The sequence below is a fragment of the Anthonomus grandis genome, chromosome 9 (genome assembly GCF_022605725.1).
Source record: "Anthonomus grandis grandis chromosome 9, icAntGran1.3, whole genome shotgun sequence".
In the NCBI taxonomy this organism is placed as follows: Eukaryota; Metazoa; Arthropoda; class Insecta; order Coleoptera; family Curculionidae; genus Anthonomus; species Anthonomus grandis.
This window is the reverse complement of record NC_065554.1, coordinates 5,876,096-5,886,635: the sequence shown is the minus strand read 5'-3', so window position 1 is coordinate 5,886,635 and position 10,540 is coordinate 5,876,096.

The following is a 10,540-nucleotide window of genomic DNA, read 5'->3' as shown; positions in this document are numbered from 1 at the left end:
TATGGTGCCTCTCGGGGGTCTCAGGATTAAACCCAAAAAAGCAGAGCTCCTACTATTCACGAGAAGACGTAACTTTGGTACGCCCCCCGTTATATCTCTAGGTGGCGTGCAGCTGCATTACTCCAGGACAGTTAGATTTGTGGAAATCAAGTTAGATCTCAAACTCTCCTGGTACGATCATGCAGACACCAGAATGAAGAAGGCCACCTACGCGCTATGGGCCTGCAGGCGGGCTTTCGGCAATATCTGGGGTCTGTCTCCTAAGATCCTCCACTGGATCTACTCGCGCATTGTGAGACCTCTTTTCACATACGGGGCTATCGTTTGGTAGCCATGTACGGAGAAAGCGAAAATTCGTGCTCAACTGGACAGAGTTCAACGTCTTGCATGTCTCAGCATAACGGGTTCCATGCGGATGGCGCCAACTAGAGCGCTTGAGACTGCTGAGCCTTCCGCCTCTGGACCTCGTTGTGCAATTCGAGGCAATGAGGACTGCGTACAGGCTATACGTCCTCGGCGAACTACGTGATGGCGAGACCGGTCACGCAAAAATTTGGTCACGGGCCATATAGGAATGTCCTCTCCTTCTGATGGGCAGTGACTGCATGGCTGCAGTGACTGTAGACTGCAAGGGATTCGTGACGCACATTGCAGGTAGAGAGAAGTGGCAGCATTCCAATACACGCCACTGTCTTCCAGGCCGAAGTATTCGCTGTATTAAAATGCGGACAGAAAATCCTAAGCTGTGGACATCGCAATACAGTCGTATCAATATGCTCGGACAGCAGAGCTGCCATTATGGCTATCACGGCCGCAAAGGTAAACTCCAAGCTTGTACTAGAGGACACTCTAGTACACGCTTGTCATATAAAAGTCCTAAAAAAACTGGTCTGAATACCTGGAAGCGGACTCTCTTGCCAGACTGGGATCCGCGAATGTGCCGATGGGGCCGGAACCCATAGTTGGTATCGCCAAATGCATTGCGGTCGCGTCAATGAAGGGTCTGCTGGACAAGTGGACCCACCGAAGATGGACTGAGTCCCCTGGTATGAGACAGGCCAAAGCGCACATAGGTGGGCCCTCTGCCTGTCTCACCAAAAATCTACTACGTCTGAAAAGACGCGAAATTCGGCTAGTGACAGGTCTTTTAACCGGTCACTAGCACTTAAGAAGCCATCTCCATACTATCGGTATTACGGACAACCCGGAATGCCGATGGTGCTATAAGGTGGATGAAACCATTGACCATGTAGTCGGGGAGTGCCCAGCACTCACGTGCGCCAGGTTCAAATACTTGGGTAACACTTTCAGTGTACCGAGTGACTTTAAGTCTTTCAGACCAGACAGCCTTATCGGTTTCTCTAAGGCCGTTGGGCTCTGGTAACCCCCGTTGGGGTATGACGGATCCATTAGGAGATCTATATGCATAACTGCCTTGGCAGCCCACTGTTTCGACAATTCAATAAATGAGAATATATAACAAAAAAACTCCGAAGAAAAAAACAAAGCGAATTTTTTTAACTAGCAAAATAACGAATTAAATTATCGAATTTAATTAAGTAAATAAGAAAAATTAAATTTTCTAAAACCATATAATTATCTGCTTAAAAACAAGACTTATAAACTTTCAAAAAAATACTTTGATAGGAACCAAAGAAAGTCTAGGAACTTTTAGAAAGCCAAGGTGCACACCATATAACAACACAATTTTTTTTTAGACGTGAAATATGGTATTTCCTGTTACATTTTTGACATTTCATACCATTTTTCAATAATTTATAATGTAAACCCATATAAAACTTAAACCTATTTCTGCTGCTACATACTGGGTGTAGGAGCTAATAACAATAGAGAATTAAATAAATGTTTAACGTGAACATTTTATTTTGAAATTTTCTGAACTTATAACTACTTCGTGATTAGGAAACTAAAACATATTTTTGAAGAACATATTTTTTAATATTACAACAATAATTAACCCCTTTGAAATTGTACATATTTTTAGTCAACAGTTTATTCTTTTGCCTACAAAAAACAGCCTGAACTCTACCCAAGCACAATTCAACTTTTCACATTCAACAGATCATCAGGAAATATTTCGATTCTTGATGACTCCTAACAAATTCTCATGTGGTCTTGATGAGATTCCTATAAAGATGGTATGGTCATTAAGCTACATCATAAATGAAATTTTCTCTACAGGTGTTTTCCCGAATAAACCTAAAAAAGGGAAAATTATCCCAGTTTATAAAAAGGGTGACCCCAGTAATGCAAAAAACTATAGACCTGTATCTTTATTATCATCCATTTCTAAAATAATTGAGATGGCCTTAAGGTGGCTACACACACAACTGCAAGCTTGACAAGCATGCATGAACAATCTTTTTGTACAAGCAAACTGTAGCATCTGTAGGCAAATTTTGCGCAAGCATTTTAATTGTGCAAGCCACTTGATGATTGATTGAATTTGAATAATGCAAGCTTGGACAAGCCATGCGCACGCAAGCGGAACGGTACGTGTGTACCGCATGCATTCGGCTTGTACAAACAATTTAGTCACTCCGTGACCGTGAATGAGGCTCTACGTCGGCGTCGGTCGGCGTCGCCATCATCATGTCCAGCGATTTAAAAAGGAGCAATCAAGAATTATTGGAAGATTTTATTCATACATACAAAAATCTGCTGTCTCTTTGGCGAATTAAATCACCAGAATATCATGATAGGATGAAGAAGGATGCAACATACAAAATCTTGCTTAATAAGTATAAATTAATTGACAGCTAAGCCGATAAGGCTGCCGTTATTAAAAAGGTAAATACCTTCAGAATGAATTATAGGAGAGAAAAGAAATAAGTTGACGCATCTCATCGCTCCGGCAGTGGCACAGATGACTTATATGAACCTACACTATGGTACTACCACTTATTTAGCTTTTTGGCAGATCAAGGGACTCCAAGAATTTCTACGTCCAATTTGAATGATACAGAGGTAAGTTTATTATATAAATTTTTATAATATAAACACAAATTTCTTGGGAATTATAAGGTTCTACGTTCCAAAAAACAAATTTTTGATTTTTAGCTAATTATTTCTTCTAATTTACACAAAAAGTAAAATATATAACCTAATTACACGTATATTTTTGTTTTTTTTTAATGTTGTTTTTTTTTAATGTACAAAGTTTTGCTGCCATGGAACTTGTCCTTCGATGCTAAAGTACTCCATGAATTGTTGTTTTACTTGTTAAGCATCAAAGGGTATATCTCCAGCGATACGGGATCTTTGTAGAGGAATTATATTAGTGCTAGCGGTACAAGAAAAAAAACTGCACTTTGTGATACAAGCAAGCCACTTTGCACAGGTGTAATATGAACCTAGTAGATTGATTTGACCCCTAGTTCTTAAGTTTTCATCCCTTAGGATTTTGGTTTGGGGGTGGAGGGGGTATATTTTAAAAGTAAAATATTGAAATGCGTAAATACATCTAAAAAGGTGTGTTTAAAATGGTTATCACTTTATTTGTACCTTCATAAGGCAATGCTAATGTCTGAATACACAAACATTCACCGGCAGATGAATTACAGCGCCATTTTTCAAAATGGCGGCAAAAAAAGTAACATTTATCTACATCTCCAAATGTTAATGTGTTTGGTATCATTTCATAGGTTTTTAAGTTCGCTGAATACGTTTTTGAGCATAAAAATGCGATTAAATATGCCTTTGAGCTATATAGCAACTAGTATGGAAATTATTGTAGTAGTAAATACAAGCAGTTGCACCGTTGACTATCACATCCTTTAGTGCAACCACAATTGTCAAGGACCCTACACACACTCCAAACCTCTGGAAGAAGTGTCCAAAACGGTTTAAATTGTCCCTTATCTTTGGTCCAACCACACAGTGTTGGTGAAGGAGGACAGTCTGGTTTAACCTTAATAGACGGGGTGACGCTCTGCAATTCGGCAAGTCGAGATGAGTACATTTTTTTTAATATTCCCATGCGAAAAATGTACTTAAAAGAAATTGGCAGTTTGTTTTGAATAAAAGAAGGAGGTCTGCGAAAGCAATACTTTCGCACAAAATATCATTTTTTTCACGCTCGCTGGTAGATTCTGTCCGGCGGCATCGATTATACAGCCGAGTCAAACAAATACAATGATATTTAGCTTCTTGTGCCACTAAATCACCATTTACTTCCAAAACAAAAAAGGAGGTTCGTATCATTTAGGATCTGGGCACAGCGCTTTACCTTAAGATACAAGTCTTTGGTCTCGCACCGTCTCAGAGGCTTTCTCCAAGTTTTCGGACCACTACACAAGAAGCATACATCGTCTTTGGTATTAATTTGTATGATGCTGGTTGCTCTGTTACCAGCTGACCTCGTAACAAGGTGATTAATAACATCTTCTTCTGACTCTTGGGACTCAGGTGACAAAATTTGAACAAGAATCTCATTAAATTTTGGTTTCAAAAATTTTTAAGTACAATTCTTGTGCCATTTAGCACCATTTTTTTAAAAAGATGCAAGGATTCCACTACCCTCGTCTAAATTCTTAATGTCAAGTCCGCATGGAAGTTTATACTCGTAGCCCTTTAGTTTTTTCAGATTCGACGCAAGAGATGCATAACTCAAACTTCTTCTTGCCACTACCGGATTATTCAATGGACAAGTTAAAACACCACCACCGATCTGGCATATGCAACATAAAGTCCAATTAAAGGGAGAAGCGGAAGCAACATCAAGGGGACTAAAGCCCGCCACCACTAACTTTCCATCTGCCATAACCTAAAACATGCATGTCTAATAAATAAGAAATAAATACAGTTTTTTTTCAAAACTAACCACCTCAAATATTTAAATAAAAATAAACAAAAACAAAAAAGTCGTGGATGAGTTTTAAAGTTGTATGTTATCTTTATAGGTGTCACTTGTGTAATACATTGTCTTTGTATATTGTCTGTTTATTAGTTATTAGTACATAACTGTTTTAATAAAACTATAAATCCCATTTTTACGTAAATCGTAAAAAAACGCACCACTTACCTTGTATAGATAAACAGATCTATCGTTACTTCTAAATCTTAATTAATATGTAGAAAATAACACATAATAAGTATAAGTTTAACAAACTAAACTAAAAACACTCCGCATATAATTCTAAAACAAACAAAACTGAGGAACGATCTCATTTGCACCGCAGAATGTTGTCTTATGCGAGCGGCAACCTGCAAATCGAATTGGCGAAAAGTTGCGCGTATAGATAGGTACTCTAAAGGGCTCTATACACCTCGTTTTTTTCATAGATTTTACTACATACTTAGGTCGTATATAATCGTATTTTTACCATTAAAAACGTATTCAGCGACCTCAACAACCTATGAAATGATACCAAACACTTGGAGTTGGAGATTTGGAGATGTTGACAAATGTTACTTTTTTCGCCGCCATTTTGAAAAATGGCGCTGTAATTCGTCTGTCGGTGAATGTTTGTATATTCAGACATTAGCATTGCCTTATGAAGGTACAAATAAAGCGATAACCATTTTAAACACGCCTTTCTAGATGTATTTACGCATTTCAATATTTTACTTTTAAAATATACCCCCTCCACCCCCAAACCAAAATCCTAAGGGCTGAAAACTTAAGAACTACGAGTCAAATCAATCTATTAGGTTCATATTACACCTGTGCAAAATGGCTTGCTTGTATCACAAAGTGCGCCTTTTTCTTGTTATTTGGCTTGTACCGCTAGCACTATATTGGAATTCTCTGGTGTTAATCCAACACGTGCCGCACCATTTTCGATGTTTTTAGAGTGAAAGAGTTAGAAATAGCGTAGGTCCTTCAGTACGTTGACACACAGTTGACATACAAGTTGCTTTAATTATTTCATCAATATGCTCTAATTCTAAATTGATGGCTGTATAAAAAATTTTGGAAACGCGCTGTCAACATCCCAAATACGTTTTCTATAATTCGTCGTGCTCTAGATAATCAGTAGTTAAATTTTTTTTTCCATGCAGGTTAAATCGCTCTGTACAAATGGTTTGACATGTCAAAACCATTTGTAAGGGCACCAACTGCAACCATTTGCAGGCCTTAAATAAAAAGCATCATCTGCAACGAAAACATAGGGCAGTATACGTGAACTGTGAGTGACTTCTGCTTCTCTTGGTATGTTGAGTGAATTACTTTGTAGTCTCCTAAAAAAATCTGTTTTCTGAAGAACGCCCCCGTCAGATACTCTGCGATTCGTACCAAAATCAAAAAAAATTCTGTAGTTTGCATCTGCAAGAGCAAGTAGCACCATGCTATGTCGATGTTTATAATTTAAAAAAAATGAACCACTTCCAGCTGGAGGAACAATCTCGATATGTTTCCCATCTAGGCTGCCAAGGCAATGTGGAAAATTCCACCTCTTTTCAAAATCCCTCGCTATCGTGATCCAGTTATATTCATTTTGTGGAAACTGGAAAGAAATATAGGCACTCATTATTACATGACAATTTTTATCTAAATATAACGTGTAACATGTAAATATCTAATAGGATATATAATTGTTATGAATAAATAACTATTTTTATTATTATTATTATCATTTTCAGGAAAAAAATTAAGAACAACCAACTCCATTTACAGAAGATTCAGAAGAATCTTGCCAAGGAAATGAAGCAACTACTTCAACAGCACAAGACACATCCACTTTATCTGTTCAATCAACTCCGAAAACAATGCCTTCTACTAGACCTACTAAGAGAGGTGGAGACAAAATGAGGGATATACCAGATAACACTCAAAGATTGGTAGCAGAAAAAATAATTATTGAGAGATTATTTATGGCTGAAATGGGTCAGTTGACTCAGACACATTCTATTTGTCAATCTAGTAACAGTGAGCCCAAGAATGTTTCTTTATCTCGTCAGCATATTAATAATAATAATAATAACGATGGTTTTTTCAAGCAATCTGGATCAACATATTTTTAGTTGCAATCTGCTTTAAGTGAGGAAAGCGATAGTTCCCTTCAATCCTTATCTTCGTATTATTCTAATTTCGCAAACTAAATTTTTAATATTTTGTTTTTGACAATTATTTTCCTGTTTTGTACCTACTAGAAAAATAAATTACTTAAAAACAACAAGGATTTTTCTTACCTTCAAAAAATCTCTTTTCAGCACCTCGTAGATAGCTTGGCACGTTTCAGGAATTATATAACTCAGAGCTTGTGGTGAAATTCTAGTTGAATATTTAAGATCTTCACAGCTCCTTTCGGTTGCGAGAAATCGTAATGTTGCTGTTAATCTTTCGTGGGGAGTTATAGCTTTTCTCATAAGCGTATCTTGCTTTTTAATTAAAGGTATTACAAGTGACCAAAGCTTTAGGTAAGTTTCTTCACTCATTCTGAAATAATTATGCCAATCACGCGGATATATCCTTAATTCAGACAGTAAATTAATGTGGGAATAGGTTCTTCTTTTCAGTAACCACTCTATACACCATATATCACGTTTCTTTTTTCGCATTTTCTTCCTACGAATAAGGTAAAAAGCGGTCAAAGCAAGCAAGGTATCGTCTGAATCAGACATTTTTACAGCATAAACTGAAGCTTGTTAAAGCATGCATGTCCGTGTGGCGGCGAAGGAAAATTATGTATGCTTATATAAAAAGATTGTTTATGCATGCTTGTCAAGCTTGCAGTTGTGTGTGTAGACACTTTATACAATTTGTTAAATTTCATAATATCTTATCAGAAAGTCAGTACGGTTTTGTGCCACTTAAATCAACGGAGCTAGCAATTTATATGGCAATAGAACATATCGTTGAACCTATAGACAACAACTATAAAGTTGCAGGTCTTTATTTTGATCTGTCAAAAGCATTTGATATGATAAATCATGGGCTGTTGCTGGATAGGCTCAGTTCAGTTGGTTTGAGAGGTACCTGCTTATTCCTATTAGACAGTTACCCGAGAGAAAGAAAGTATCACCCAGAATGGGAAAACATACTTTTCAGAACCAACAGCAGTGGAGCAGGGTGTTCCTCAGGGACAACTTGTACTTATATTATATGTAAATGGGCTCTCGGGGGATTTGTCGGGAGGACATGTCTGTCAGTATGCAGATGACACATCAGTTATACTATCAAGTGGCTCCGTGGCTGGTCTATCGGATGCTTGTTCAAGAGTGGTAAATGAAATAGAGAATTGGTGTAGAAAGTAGAGAAAGGGTAACTTGCTGAAACTTAATAGAGATAAAATTGCAATAATACACTTTAATAAAGTCCAATCTAATGAACCTTATACAGATATGATTATTCTAACTTCGCCTATAGAAATTTTATATCGCCGTAGGTCTGGCAACGTTGTGACAACATACTCGCACTAGCGGACCTCGCCGAAGCCCGAACCCGAAACCTTTCAGTATTCTTAAGGCGTTCGAGAGGGAATGCACTGCTCTGTGGCAAATTTAAAAAAAGGGCTTCGTTTGAGTCTTTGCTGCTGCCTATCCTAACAGCAAAAAATAAACTAAAAACCGACTGCAATAATGTTGTAAACATAAATTAACTAAATTATTGGACAGGAAAATGAAAAAAATTAATTCGAAATCAAGGAAAAAATTAATTTAATAATATTAAATAAAAATTAAAATTATCTTATGTCAGGTTCAAAAAGGCCACCCTGTTTGGCAGTGCCGCACGTCAATCGATCATAAAACGACCTTCTCGTGTTCGACAACATTTCGATGGAGATGCTAATAAATGCTTGTATAATTTTAACACAAAGCTCTTCTAAATTAGTAGCCCGTTCATTTTCGTGTCTATAAATTTCTTCTTTTATGTATCCCCAAAGAAAAAAAATCATTGATGGCTAAATCTGGGCTTCTGGCGGGCCATTTAATAATACCGTTTCCACTGATTGTTCGATCAGGGAAAGACGTTTCGAGAAATTGACGTACCACTAATGCGTTATGAGCAGGACAATCATCCTGTTGAAACCAAACTTGTTCTAAATTGATATTGAGCCCTCGAATAGCAGGAAGAACTTCATCCCTCAAAAGATTAAGGTATTTGTTGGCATTAAGGTTTCCATCGCTAAATCACCTAAAATGCCAGCCCATACATTAACCTTTTGAGGGTATTGTGTACGTGTTGGTATGCTTATGTGCTTATTTTCCCTTGAATAACCCATTGTAATGGACGGATTATGTTTACCACAAATAGAGAAAGAGGACTCATCTGAAAACAAAACGTTACTAATAAACATTTCGTCCCGATTTGCCCTTTCCAATACTTTATGGCAAAATTCCATCCGTCTCTCATGGTCCTGTGGGAAAATTTCTTGGGTTTTTTGCAACTTATAGCACTTGCACTTATTTCTTTTTAAAATTCTTCTAACCTTTAAAGGCCCAATACCCGTTTCTTTGGCAATGGTTGTACTATTGCAAGGAAACTTCGCCTAGCCGTCTAACAACAGGTGATTGCTCATTTGCGTAGCATTTTCTACAATTTTGCAAGCACCCAAAGGTCTCAAAACTATGGATAATTACAGAAATTGTGCTGCGTACGGGAATGGGCCGATTTGCGAACGTGAATGCAATTCTACCTGATATTTCATCGACAGAACTGCCGGCATAATACCACTTAATAATCTGCTTTTTTTACTCAAGAGAACACATTTTAACAAGAAAATAGCGAGCTTATATTTAATCTTTGCTGATTAAGCAGAAAACTAAGCATAAAAATAACGTTAAACGTTTAAAATGCAGTGTGGTGGGGATAAGAATTGTCTCGTTTTTCGATGAACGAGCAGGAAGCCGTGTGGCAGAAATATCAGTGTTGCCAAACGTATTACTTTGGAAACGGCATATATTGTGCCCTCTGTCTGTCTCATGCGGACTCAATATGTCCCCTCTCGCTTACGCTCATAGACTATTTCCTATAGGCGAGGTTTGAATGATTATATCTGTATGTCAAAGGAGTTAATAAAATAATTCCGATAATGGAATCATTTAAGTTTCTTGGGAAGCATGTTGATTGTTGATCCATTGCCAAATTGGAGTCACCATTGCAAGACACTAATTTCCAGACTGAATAGTAACTCTGGTCCGCAAACTCAGATACAATTTATTCATTGATACCAGTCAATTGTACTGTTATTAAATTGTCTTGCATTCAGTCAATATTGAATTATGGAATTTTATTTTGGGGGTCCTGTGTTGATGCTATGGGTGTTCTTAGGGCACAGAAATACATCATTAGATGTGTTTTTGAAGTTTCAGCAGGAACTAGCTGTAGGACGTATTCAAAAAAACTGTGGGTTTTAACTGCTCCATCTTTGTATTTTTTGGCATTGGTTATATTTATCAAAAAGCAGCCAGATCTTTTTTAGTGAAATGATCAACACTATTCAGAGGAAATGTTACGGAAATGATTACGAGGGATCATAGTGACTTACGTATCCGTTTACATCATTCAGCTTTTTTTGAAATAGGGCCTAAGTTCAGGGCGGTAAAAGCCTACCGCTCTTTGCCACAGTACATT